Raw genomic sequence first — 14196 nt, forward strand, 5'->3', positions numbered from 1 at the left:
GATGAATCTGTTATTGCTAATGTTTCCCCTCCAAAGCAAAACAAATGCTAATCTCAATCACTAATTTCTGACCAATATGCTATAGATGCACAAAATATTGTGTGCGATACAATTATTTACCTTCACATTTATTTGTAATGGAAATGGCACACCTGAATTTGATGACTTCATGAAGGAATACACACATGTGATAAGAGTTGTTTACACAGAGGGAAATCCACAATAACTTAATGTATTATACTGATGAGCATAATAAATATTGTTCCATTATGGTAGCAAACTAAAACCCAAAGTATCATACACCATGATATTTATTTTACAACAAATGTCCTGGGTGGTGGCACCACCACCACTTGTACCCAAAATGGCTGACTACGCCACCCCCAGTAATTGTATTGAGGACGGGGGACCTCAACCCCCCTCTAAGTTTGGTTTCCCTGGGCATGATCGACGCTTGCACACACAGCACGCAGGCAACAATATAAAAGGAAAATTATGTTTATTTCAGTACAGAGTATTTCCAGAGGGAGGGCAAGAAGTCTGACTAAAGTACAATTACAAGAAGGTATAGTGAAAGGGTTAAATTGAATATTCAAAAAAAAAATTGCCTTTAATAGTTGGGGCTGAAACTAACTAAAAAGTCCTATAAGACTATAAGCTAAAATTCCCTTCCCCAAGTATATATTAAATTCTACCTAGCTTCCAAATGACTCCCCTCTCCCCCAGATCCAGAGTCTCGAACCAGAAAAATAGATTTGTTCGCAAAGCAGTTGCGCTTATCTGTAAAGTGCAAACAGTGCAGCCATCTTCCTCCTCTTCACCCTCAGAAGATGCTGGCATTGGAGCTGGGGGATGAAGCCAACTATTGCAGGTAACACCGTTCAATGCCTTTTCTTTCCGTTTCTCGAGTGCATCCCTTTCAGTCTCTTTCAGGTGACAGGATTGCTACAAACACTGCAGGACTCACTGAACCGGACCACGCCGCCGGGGAACGGACACTGCAAGAGAAGGAAACCTCCTCCAGAAAGTAAGAGAGAGAGAGATACTGTAGTTAACGGAGCACCACAGGCTGCCCAGTCCACACAAAACGCGACAAAGTCTGCACAGTTTCCAAATCGACCCTATTATTTAAAATATATTCAAACTCACCATTTACGTTTTCAATGGAGCGCAATCCACCCGTTGTTGTGTTTGGATCGATCCATAATAATGTTAGCAATGTTACAATTTCCCAAATTACTTAGCTAGCTAGCGTTACTAACGTTAACTAATTTGGCTCAGACTACACTGTGCTGACGCCCGCAGTTTGACACAGCAGTGAAGCAGTGACGCAAATGGAACTGGCTGGCGCTTATTCTGCGTGGTGATATTGTTGGTTGTTCATGATGGGGCTCAGGTGGGGCAACACGATTCTTGGTGGGGCTGTAGCCCAAACAAGCCGTACCCTACCGCCGCCCCTGGCCAGTATTCATAACTTAAATAGCCATTCGCCCTCATCCCTGTATCCGAGCCGTCGTGGGGATGCTGCTCATGTTGTTGTATCCTCACCAGGGGTGTAAAGTAACGAAGTACAAATACTTCGTTTCTGTACTTAAGTACGTTTTTCAAGTATTTGTACTTTACTTAAGTATTTATTATTTGTAGCTACTTTTACTTTTTACTCCATTACATTTCCCACAGACAACTCTACAACTCACTTCCGGTAGGTATGAATATGAATATTAACCCGGCTCTGTGCTTCATTCTGCAATTCCATAGCACCGTTCAAATGTGCGTCAGTCACACACATTTTACCATTTCTTTCACGATAGCCAGTGGGGGGAGGGCTGCCGGTGTTTCTTTCATACTAATTTTGATTAATTGCATATGTAACCATAGGGAGCCGAGCTGTGGCAGGACGCACCGATGCTCTTCTACCCGGTAATTGTCAACCAGCCACTTTGGGAATTTCACCGGAAGAAATACTTAAAGCTAAAGATCTACCCGCCGACCGTGTTCCCTGTGAAGCCGTCTGTCAAGGTTCTGGGGATCACGATCGACGGGACCAACACGGGCTCCCAGAGCTGGGAGGAGGCTTTATCTAAAGTCCAAAGAAAGATCCACGGCTGGAGCACAAGGACCTTGACGATGGCCGGTAAGGTGCTGGTCGTAAAGGCCATCCTCTTCCTGAAACTAGTGACCAGGATTATATTTCGGTTTGTCTGGGGGAGCAAAATGGAGAGGCTGAAGAGAGTGCAAATGGTGAAGGGTACCCTGGATGGAGGCAGGGGGGTCCCGGACGTTGTGCGGCTGATAAAGGCGCAGGGGCTGGCCTACGTGGTCAAGAACATCCAGGCTGCTGGCAAGAAAGTGAGTTTTATGAACCGCTTCTACTTTGCCAGCAGCCTGAGACCATTCGGCCTCTGCGCCATGGACAACACCAGGCCGCACTCGTGGGATCCCCCGCGGTTCTACAGGGCGCTCCGAGCCTTTGCGCTCGAAGTAGGCCTCCATAAAGTCGTGCTGGCCTCCTGGGATTATAAGACCATCTGTAGCCAGATGAGATCTACCCAGGAGACCAGCCGGATAGAAGATTTCCCTCCAGAAACCTGCCGGTTTATCTGGGCTAACACTACGCACGTTTGCCTCACGAATACGCAGAAAGATGTCTCCTGGATGGCTGTGAGTCGGTGTCTCCCCACCCGAGTGTTCATGCACAGAAGGGGCATAGCTCCTTATGACACCTGCCCCTATAAGGGTTGCCTGGGGAAGGAGACGGAGGCTCATATCTTTAGGGATTGCCCCTCCGCCTACAGGGTCTGGCTCCTGTTTTCTCCGTTCCTCCACAAGTTTGCCGTTCCTGCGCGGGCGACCGCCCAGCAGATCTTATATGGTCCAGCCAGGGGATTAACATCTTCCACCCTGAGGTGCTGGTGGCGTGTCGTCAGCGCAGTGAAATAGGCCCTGTGGGAGGGACGGAATATCTGTCTATTCAATAAGCAGGAGCTGGACCCGATTGTCATCGCGCGGAGGGGCATGGTGCTTGTGAGGGACTACGTCAATCTGGAGGTCCATCAGAGGGGCAAGGAGGAAGCCTTTAGGAACTGGCATATACAAGATCTGGGGGAGCTCAGGATCCCATGATGGGACCCACCTCCGGGGACGGTCAGTTCCCCCTGCTGGAGCCCGAGTCCAAGATCTTTTAACCTTTTAATGAATGATTGCTTTTTAAATGACTTTTAAAAATGAATTTTAACTGTTTTTAAAGATTTAGTTGTTTTTAAAACACTAATTGTTTAGGGTTTTTTTGGTTTAGTTTTGTTTAATTCTGTTGTCAAATACATTGACCGTTTTGGATTCAATTTTAAATGCATTGGACCGTTTTGGTTTGTTTTTTATTTTTACCTTTTTAATCGTTTCTTTATTTTGTCCAGTGCATTTTCAGTTATTTTCAATGTATTTGACTTATGTTGGTTAGCAGGTTTGCTTTTAGCACATTTGTTTTTCTTTTTATGCACATGTTCAGTTATTTTGAATTTAATCACTTTGAGATTTTAATTTTTTATTATTATTATTTATTTTTTTTTTTAAGTGATTTTAGTAATTGATTTAAAAAAAATATGTAATCACAAGTATTAAAATTTTGAATGTTTTTATCTGTAAAATGTAAAATACTTTCACCTAATAAACAGCATTTTAAAGCTAAAGATCAATTCCCCAATGCAGGCCCCCCTTAAACAAATGGGAGTAAGCGGAGACGTGCAAATAAAAGACAGTAACCATTTATTCCGTATATGACAGGACTAGTTAAAAATTAAAAACCGATTACAATACATACAAGTACAATCGAACAATCACCTCCAGGGGGCGACCAACACCGCTTCAGCCCAACCAAAATAATACAGGACAAGTCAAATTACGTTAATCATAAACCCAGAACCAAATGTATAAATGTAGTATATATGAACCAGAAGAAAATCAATGCACACTTTTCAAAAACCACCAATTATAAAGTGAAAGAAAAATCAACTCGGCAAAATATATAAAAACAAACCATAACCCAATCACTTGTCCACTGTAACAGATTAAAGCGGATTACGTTCTACCGCCCCTCCCACTTACATACAAACAACCACAAAACAAAGTTACATAAAAGAAAAGAAAATACGTAGAAAACGGCAGCGGACTCCTCCTTCTCCCGGTACCGCAACGTCCTGCGTCACAAAAGACCCTCTAAGCAACTCGAGAGCAACTCGCATAAGGGAAGGTAGAGACTTGCTCCCCACCCTAGGAAGCGCATTTATAAATCCCGTACCCGTGAAACCATTAAAGAAGTTACCTGCACCAGCTGCATTTAATAATGAGGACCAATTAACCTCACCGGTTACACATATAATGTAACATTTTTAATTCAAAAGCTTGGATGACAAAGGTGCCACGAGTTTCTGCTGCCAGGACAAACGTGTATGTACATATATTCGTCCTGATTACTGAAGTCCCCAGTAATTCCCATTGGTCAGATAAATGTCTCGTTCTGATTGGTCCCAAACCAAACAATGTAGCGCTCATTGTAGGTGCATTCATATTGGTCAACATACATGCTTTTATTATTGGTTCTTGGATTTTCCCTTTAGCCTTCAGTTTCAAGAATTTGCATTAAACCGCCCTCCACTATGTACCTTATTAATTGTACAAAAGGGGAAACAATAAATATTACATACGACTTTAATGACACTTTATTATTTTGAACCATGCTGCCTCTTTAATGATTACACTACTGGTTCAACTTGTCAACCCAAGTAATAATATTTTTTTTGTCTTCCAAGTGCATATATGAAATACAAACTTGATTAGATTTACAGACATGGTTCCCCCAAAAAACAAATAATAATAAACTGAATAATTTACTTTTTAGTGTTTACTTTGACTGAATTTGCTTTGGCAATGTGTATGATTTTACAGTGTACTGTTTAATAATAGATTTAATGCACCTGTAATAGCTTGACAAACTCTGTAAATCGCCTTGAATAAGAAGTCTGCTAAATAACTACAATAATAACAGACATAACCTTGGATATTTCAATGCATTCAGCAGTTCATGAAACAAACTAGAGGGAAAAACATGAGAATCAGATTTTGTATTGCTTATATCTAAATACTATTATGTTGGCTTAGGCATATTTTACATAAAGGCAGGTGTATGTGTAGAAATATACAATAGTCTCAGAGGATAAATTGCAAATTACACCAATTCTTGACACTGAAGGCTGTGAAGAATTGGCGCAATTTGCAGTACACAGCCATCCTACAAATAATAAATAAAATAGGAGAACCAATCATAAAATATTAATGTTGACCGTATAATGCTGTGTAAAGGCTGGTGTGCGCTTCTGCGCCTGCGTGGACATGCGCGGCGTGGTGCGCAGACGGTCACGGCTGTCTGCCAACCTGCACGTAAGAGTGACGCGTCCATAGGAGGCAGTGTCGCATTAACACATGGCCGTCTACAGACACGACACACGATTTCTATGGTGCACCTAGGATTGCATGGATGTAAATTAACACACACTGTTAAAGACATGTTACAGAAACTACACGCACACACACAAATACAAATCGCATCCTGTATGTGCAGATCTCTATTGTCTTGCTATAGTTGGCGCAGACGCAGAGACGCGCTGTTGATCTCGGAGGAGTGACGTCGGCGCATCTGCAGGACCTGCGGCTGCGCTTACCCACAAACCCCTGCTCTGCGTCGCTACGCAGAGACGCATACGTGTACCTACGCAGAAGTATAAATCGGCCTTAAGAATACAGCCAAAGAGTATATATACTCTTTGATACTTTGATACAGCTACTACGAGCTCGGCATTGTTTGGTTTGGGACCAATCAGAACGAGACATTCATTTGACCAATGAAGACTGTTCTGGATCCGCGTCTTGTCTGCTGCAAAACGCTGCCACCTAGCGGTCATGTAATCAACTGTGTTTGTGCATGAGGTCACAAGTCATTCCTCACTTTGTTGTTTAAGGGAGCACATTACTGTGTAGTGTAAACTCTTCCATCGCACTCCTCACTCGTATGCGCTTTGTCAAGGCAATATCTGTGAGTATTTATTTTATACATATCTGTAGTTCTACAAATTTAGTTATTGTTAAGTTAAATTACTTTTTTATATGTGTACTTAGATGGATTATTGCTGCATATGACAAGCAGCTCACTACATTGCAAAGGAAAGAAAATGTATAACCGCCGTGTTCCGTGCATAGAGCTGTTATTTGCATATTTGTATGTTTTACAGTTTCACATATTTAATGTGTGGGGTATAAAGATTTTTTGTATACAAAGGATTAAGCTGACAGGTATTTTGAAAAGTATGTTATTGTCTGCTATTGGATGGCCTGTTAATAGGGAGGGAACCTTATTTTCTATTGGCTAGTGATATAATTAGGTGATGTAAGCCTGTAACCTGTATGTTGCATATATAGAGCTGTAATGTTTCTAGAACACAAGGAGTAAAATGGAAACTGTAGGTGTATACGCTACACCCTGCTTTTTTTAGCCGCTTTTCTCTCTTTTCTTTTCTTCTGTTGAATACACATCAGAATGTCAGAAAATTAATATATATATATATATATATATATATATATATATATATATATATATACAGTGAGGGGAAAAAAGTATTTGATCCCCTGCTGATTTTGTACGTTTGCCCACTGACAAAGAAATGATCAGTCTATAATTTTAATGGTAGGTGTATTTTAACAGTGAGAGACAGAATAACAACAAAAACATCCAGAAAAACACATTTCAAAAAAGTTATAAATTGATTTGCATGTTAATGAGTGAAATAAGTATTTGATCCCCTATCAATCAGCAAGATTTCTGGCTCCCAGGTGTCTTTTATACAGGTAATGAGCTGAGACTCTCTTAAAGGGAGAGCTCCTAATCTCAGCTCGTTACCTGTATAAAAGACAACCGTCCACAGAAGCAATCAATCAATCAGATTCCAAACTCTCCACCATGGCCAAGACCAAAGAGCTGTCCAAGGATGTCAGGGACAAGACTGTAGACCTACACAAGGCTGGAATGGGCTACAAGACCATCGACAAGCAGCTTGGTGAGAAGGTGACAACAGTTGGTGCGATTATTCGCAAATGGAAGAAACACAAAATAACTGTCAGTCTCCCTCGGTCTGGGGCTCCATGCAAGATCTCACCTCATGGAGTTTCAATGATTATGAGAACGGTGAGGAATCAGCCCAGAACTACACGGGAGGATCTTGTTAATGATCTCAAGGCAGCTGGGACCATAGTCACCAAGAAAACAATTGTTACACACTACACCATGAAGGACTGAAATCCTGCAGCGCCCGCAAGGTCCCCCTGCTCAAGAAAGCACATGAACAGGCCCGTCTGAAGTTTGCCAACATCTGAATGATTCAGGTCAAAATCGAGCTCTTTGGCATCAACTCAACTTGCCGTGTTTGGAGGAGGAGGAATGACCTCAAGAACACCATCCCCACCGTCAAACATGGAGGTGGAAACATTATGCTTTGGGGGTGTTTTTCTGCTAAGGGGACAGGATAACTGCACCGCATCAAAGGGACGATGGACGGGGCCATGTACCGTCAAATCTTGGGTGAGAACCTCTTTCCCTCAGCCAGGGCATTGAAAATGGGTCATGGATGGGTATTCCAGCATGACAATGACCCAAAACACACAGCCAAGGCAACAAAGGAGTGGCTCAAGAAGAAGCACATTAACGTCCTGGAGTGGCCTAGCAAGTCTCCAGACCGTAATCCCATAGAAAATCTGTGGAGGGAGCTGAAGGTTCGAGTTGCCAAACGTCAGCCTCGAAACCTTAATGACTTGGAGAGGATCTGCAAAGAGGAGTGGGACAAAATCCCTCCTGAGATGTGTGCAAACCTGGTGGCCAACTACAAGAAACGTCTGACCTCTGTGATTGCCAACAAGGGTTTTGCCACCAAGTACTAAGTCGAAGGGGTCAAATACTTATTTCCCTCAATAACATGCAAATCAGTTTATAATTTTTTTGAAATGCGTTTTTCTGGATTTTTTTGTTGTTATTCTGTCTCTCACTGTTAAAATACACCTACCATTAAAATTATAGACTGATCATTTCTTTGTCAGTGGGCAAACGTACAAAATCAGCAGGGGATCAAATACTTTCCCCCCTCACTGTATATATATATATATATATATATATATATATATATATATATATAACAGGGTCATAAAGAGTTTCTTTGTTTGCCTAGTTTCAGTTTTTAGTTTTATATTTATTCACTTTAGTTTATTCCATGGTTTATTTTGTGCTTAAAGTTATTTCACTAGGTGAACTCCCCTCCTCAGTCTGCTCTAACTAGCAAACCTTTTAATTGGATAATTGGTAACGGCTTTTTGCTGTTTTCTCTTTTTGTTTGTTGCAGGATGGCCATCCTAGTGTGTGGGTGCAGGGTGCGGGATTTTAAAGAAACACGCACAAGAAAGCCTTTTAGTTTACAGTGTGCTAGTTGTTTATTTTCCTGCTCTCTCCTCCACACACGTGCGACTGTGAGTATAAGACTCTTTTACTTGTTGCACTCTACTCTGTATTTTAATGATAGTATCTACATGAATATGATAATTGTCATTGGAAACATCTGCCTCATTTAAAAATATTGTTTTACGTGAAAATAAAGACTTAAATCTCACATTTCTGTTCCCACTGTGTGCAGTGACATCAGCACAGTGAAGACTCCTAAAGCAACAAGCCCACCTGAAAACCTCTCTGCTCCTCAGGCTTCTCCAACTTCTATCACGATAACCTGGGAGAGGCCGTCTGTCGTTGGAGAGGGGGTCTCCATACAGGGATACATCATCGAGTACAGAGAGGAGAAGGAGCACAAGTCTGTTCAGTGGGTGCAGAAGAAAACAGCAACTGGTAAAGAACAGGCCAAAAACGGTGCCACCCGGCCAAACATATGAGTGAACCAAAAATCAAGAAAATACTGTTTATTAGTTTTAGTATTTTACATTTCAATAAAATAAAAACATTCAAAATTTTAATACTTATAATTAAAAAAAATTAAATCAATTCCTAAAATCACTTAACATTTTTAAAATTTTAATGTGAATAATACAAACTCAACTAAACATGTGCTTAAATCAGTAAAACAAACTGTGTGATTAAAGCAAAACTGCAAACCAACAAAAAGGTCAAATACATTGAAAGTAACTGAAAATGCATCAGACAAAACAAAAAAACAAATAAAACCATAAAATAAAAACAAAACCAAAACAATCTGATGCATTTAAAATTAAAAACCAAACGGCCAATGTATTTGACAAAATAACAGAACAGAACAACCAAAAAAAAAAGTGCATTTAAAATCAACTAATTCTTTAAAAACCAAAAATCAAGAAAAGACACAATTCGCGATCGCCCCCCCTGTGGGAAACACTGAACAGTATTCATTCACAGTGGGAGGTCTAACTGTAAACACACCCTACAGGGTCAGAGTGCGCTGTGACTGGGGAGAGCTCGGGATCAGCGCACCCAGTGAGGAAGTGCAGGTCCATACCGAAAAGTACACTTTAATAGAAGAGGGGAAACCTTCCCTTTACAGACTCAATCTGATGCACTCTAAGGAGGGGTTTTGCTGCAAACGCAACTTTGGAAGTCCAGGACTGAATGAGAAGAACTGAACGATCATGGTTCTGGGAGCGACCGGGTCCGGCAAGAGCACCCTCATCAATGGCATGGTCAACTACATCCTGGGAGTGGAATGGGAGGATGAGCGCAGGTTTAAACTGGTACATGAGGACATCGGCAAAACACAGGCAGAGAGCCAGACCTCTGAGATCACAGCCTATCAGAGCTACAGCAGTGAGGGGCTCAAGGTTCCTCACTCCCTCACCATCATAGACACTCCTGGGTTCGGGGACACCAGAGGTATCAAGCAGGACAAACTCATCACTGAGAAGATCAGGCAGTTCTTCTCTGACCCAGATGGCATAGTCAGTCTGGACGCAGTCTGCTTCATGGTGCAGTCTGCTCTGGCACGCCTCACACACACTCAGAAATACATCTTTGACTCCATCCTCTCTATGTTTGGAAAGGACATTGCTGAGAACATTGTAGTTCTTGTGACCTTTGCTGATGGAAAGAAACCTCCAGTTCTAGAGGCCATTGAAGCTGCAGACATTTCATGTGCCAAAGACCAGAGTGGCAACCCTCTGTATTTTAAAATTAATAACTCTGTCCTGTTTGCTTCTAATGGAGGAACAGGGAGCTCGGATGATGATGATGAATGTTCTGGAAGATAGGTGCAAACAGCATGAAGAAGTTATTTAACCATTTAAACACCATGGAACCCTGAAGTCTGCAGCTGACAAAGGAGGTTCTTGCTGAGCGCAAACAACTGGAAGACTTAGTGGAAGGTAATGGGAAGGTAAAGGAAGATATCTCTGGGACTGGACAGTTAATCACCAACTGCCAAGTGTGTCAAGTCACCTGTCACTATCCATGTGGAATTCCTGATGATTCTCATAAGAGAGGTTGCAATGCAATGGATGAAAATGGCTACTGTAGAATATGTACCAGAATATGTACTCCAAATGTATTTGGAGTGTACACTTTAATATGAAGTATAAATGGGGGTATGAAAACCAAAAAAGAAAGGAAACTTATGGGAACCTGAAACAGAAGTATGAGGAAGCAATGGGGAAAAAGATGAATGCAGAGGAAATAGTGAAAAAGCTCAAGAAGGATTACTGTGCTGTACAAAATAGTCTTACAACTCATACAACATTTGTCTGGCAGCCTGAGATGTCTTAAAGACATCGCTCTTCGGCCCGACCCCCTGAGAACGCCAGACTACATCGACCTCATGATACAGTCTGAGGAACAGGAAGCCAAGCCCGGGTTCCAGGAGTGCATTCGAGAGTTACAGATAGTCAGAGAAGGGGCTGTGATGTGCAGAAGGTGGCTAATGGAGAGAAACTGCTGCCAGAGGAACAGAAGCACTGGGGAGGAATGGATGGTGTTGAAGGGGTTCTTACAAAGATGATAAACTGGTTCAGTGGTGGCTCTAATGAAAGCAAGTCTGTTTCTCCCACACACACAAAAGTTTAAAAAAAAAAAAAAAAAAAAGATGCCAAGAAATTACAAACAAACACTCACTACTGTGTATCTGGAGGAAAACCATTATCAAACTGAAAAATGTTTTTGTACCTTCTTTTATGCTGTGACAGAGCACCATGCAACACATAAAGACTTCTGCAATACTAAGCATAATCACCACTATAAACTGTAACCCGTAACATCCTGTGTAAGTGATATTCCAGTACCGTGTAACCGTTCTCACCACTAGCATGCATTACTTTGGATATACTTTAAATGTACCTTTAGTACATGTAATGCTGCTACCATTGTAGTCCGGTGGTGCACTCTCGGTCTATTTTGAATAGTGCTAGTAAAAACTCCAAAGTGCACAAAATGTTCACCTACAAATCATGCTTTATTTTCTATTAATCTGGCCACATTCATATTTATTTTCGTCATAATCTTCCCTCTGTTCTGTCATTGTGTGTTAATTTGTTTCTTGCGCCTTTTGATTGTAGGACCCCACGAGAGATGCACACCACATGCTCACTAGGTTTATGACTGAGAGCTGCACTTTCGCGCATCCGCCCTTTGCTTTAACAGGTGGAAATACTGGTAATGAATTGTGAATCATTGTGTGGCGTTGTGTACAATGGGAGATATATGAGAGAGCAGCTCCCCATCACACACACTGAGAGCTACTGCTAATGACCTGCTCTAATTCAAGTCACCTGTGTGGGCAGCACATACCTGCCGCCAATGTGGGACTACTATGTGAGGAGTGCGAAGCAGTGCGTCAGCAACTTAAGAATATTTGATTTCCAGTGTATGACCCTGTTCTGGTTGACAACCCGCCTTGTATATAACTGACCGTGGACCGGCTACTGAACCTGATTACGACTGATGACCCCTGCTCAAAATCAATTGTAATGGAATTGTAATGCAATATTGAATAATATATGTGAAGTTTTAGGCTATATATTAATGGGCAATGGGAACTAACTTAGTTCACAGCTGGAGATTATCTCAAGATAGTACTGTACTAGGCAATTTAGTACAGCCTTAGAACTAATTCAAAGATTACACAACTTTGTGTTACAATTTACCAATAATGTGTATTTTTAACACAGTAAATGTGGTTTCTCACACAGACTTCTGTTAAGAAATATATGTTTTGTACCTTGGTGAATTTTAACAAAAAATTGTTGTCCTTAATCAAACAGACTGTTCCCTTTAACACATAATTTCTGAGAGTGTACATAGCTCTGTACTAACTCTGCAAGTTTGTTGCAATTGACCCTAAAAGATTATAGTGTGTATTTGCCATCTTTTCAACTGTTCAATGCTTTAACAATAAACAAAGCCAATCTTTCAAGCTGAATTAAAGGTCTTATGAATGGTCTGTTAGAACCTCCTCCACATTATCCATGTTGTCTTGACCTTTCATCCCTAACTGGCTGACTGATCTAGACTGTAATTGAATGACTCCTCTAAACTCTGATTGAGCGACTGATCTAGACTGTAATTGAGTGACTCCTCTAGACTCTGATTGAGTGACTGATCTAGACTGTAATTGAGTGACTCATCTAGACTGATTGAGTGACTGATCTAGACTGTAATTGAGTGACTCATCTAGACTGATTGAGTGACTGATCTAGACTGTAATTGAATGACTCCTCTAAACTCTGATTGAGTGACTGATCTAGACTGTAATTGAGTGACTCGTCTAAACTCTGATTGAGTGACTGATCTAGACTGTAATTGAGTGACTCCTCTAGACTGATTGAGTGACTGATCTAGACTGTAATTGAGTGACTCCTCTAAACTCTGATTGAGTGACTGATCTAGACTGTAATTGACTCCTCTAGACTCTGATTGACTCCTCTAAACTCTGATTGAGTGACTCCTCTAGACTGATTGAGTGACTGATCTAGACTGTAATTGAGTGACTCCTCTAAACTCTGATTGAGTGACTGATCTAGACTGTAATTGACTCCTCTAGACTCTGATTGAGTGACTGATCTAGACTGTAATTGAGTGACTCCTCTAGACTCTGATTGAGTGACTTCTCTAAACTCTGATTGAGTGACTGATCTAGACTGTAATTGAGTGACTCCTCTATACTCTGATTGAGTGACTGATCTAGACTGTAATTGAGTGACTCCTCTAGACTCTGATTGAGTGACTGATCTAGACTGTAATTGAGTGACTCCTCTAGACTCTGATTGAGTGACTCTAGACTCTGATTGAGTGACTGATCTAGACTGTAATTGAGTGACTCCTCTAAACTCTGATTGAGTGACTGATCTAGACTAATTGAGTGACTCTAGACTCTGATTGAGTGACTGATCTAGACTGTAATTGAGTGACTCCTCTAAACTGATTGAGTGACTGATCTAGACTGTAATTGAGTGACTCCTCTAAACTCTGATTGAGTGACTCATCTAGACTCTGATTGAGTGACTGATCTAGACTGTAATTGAGTGACTCCTCTAAACTCTGATTGAGTGACTCATCTAGACTCTGATTGAGTGACTGATCTAGACTGTAATTGAGTGACTCCTCTAGACTCTGATTGAGTGACTGATCTAGACTGTAATTGAGTGACTCCTCTAAACTCTGATTGAGTGACTGATCTAGACTGTAATTGAGTGACTCCTCTAAACTCTGATTGAGTGACTGATCTAGACTGTAATTGAGTGACTCCTCTAAACTCTGATTGAGTGACTGATCTAGACTGTAATTGAGTGACTCCTCTAGACTGATTGACTGATCTAGACTGTAATTGAGTGACTCCTCTAAACTCTGATTGAGTGACTCCTCTAGATTCTGATTGACTGATCTAGACTGTAATTGAGTGACTCCTCTAAACTCTGATTGAGTGACTGATCTAGACTGTAATTGAGTGACTCCTCTAAACTCTGATTGAGTGACTCCTCTAGATTCTGATTGACTGATCTAGACTGTAATTGAGTGACTCCTCTAAACTCTGATTGAGTGACTGATCTAGACTCTAATTGAGTGACTCCTCTAAACTCTGATTGAGTGACTCCTCTAGACTCTGATTGACTGATCTAGACTGTAATTGAGTGACTCCTCTAAAC

The 14196-nt window shown here is 41.3% G+C and overlaps 1 long non-coding RNA gene across 1 annotated transcript; it reads left to right on the forward strand.

Moving 5' to 3' along the window:
- Nucleotides 1-5720: 5720 nt before the first annotated feature.
- On the forward strand, nt 5721-12467 carry LOC136753776 (uncharacterized). The gene is made up of 4 exons (XR_010817470.1): nt 5721-6085; nt 8436-8559; nt 8724-8929; nt 11611-12467. It is a non-coding gene; the product is annotated as an uncharacterized LOC136753776 (long non-coding RNA).
- Nucleotides 12468-14196: the final 1729 nt, after the last annotated feature.

This window comes from Amia ocellicauda, chromosome 7 (assembly GCF_036373705.1).
Source record: "Amia ocellicauda isolate fAmiCal2 chromosome 7, fAmiCal2.hap1, whole genome shotgun sequence".
Taxonomy (NCBI): domain Eukaryota; kingdom Metazoa; phylum Chordata; class Actinopteri; order Amiiformes; family Amiidae; genus Amia; species Amia ocellicauda.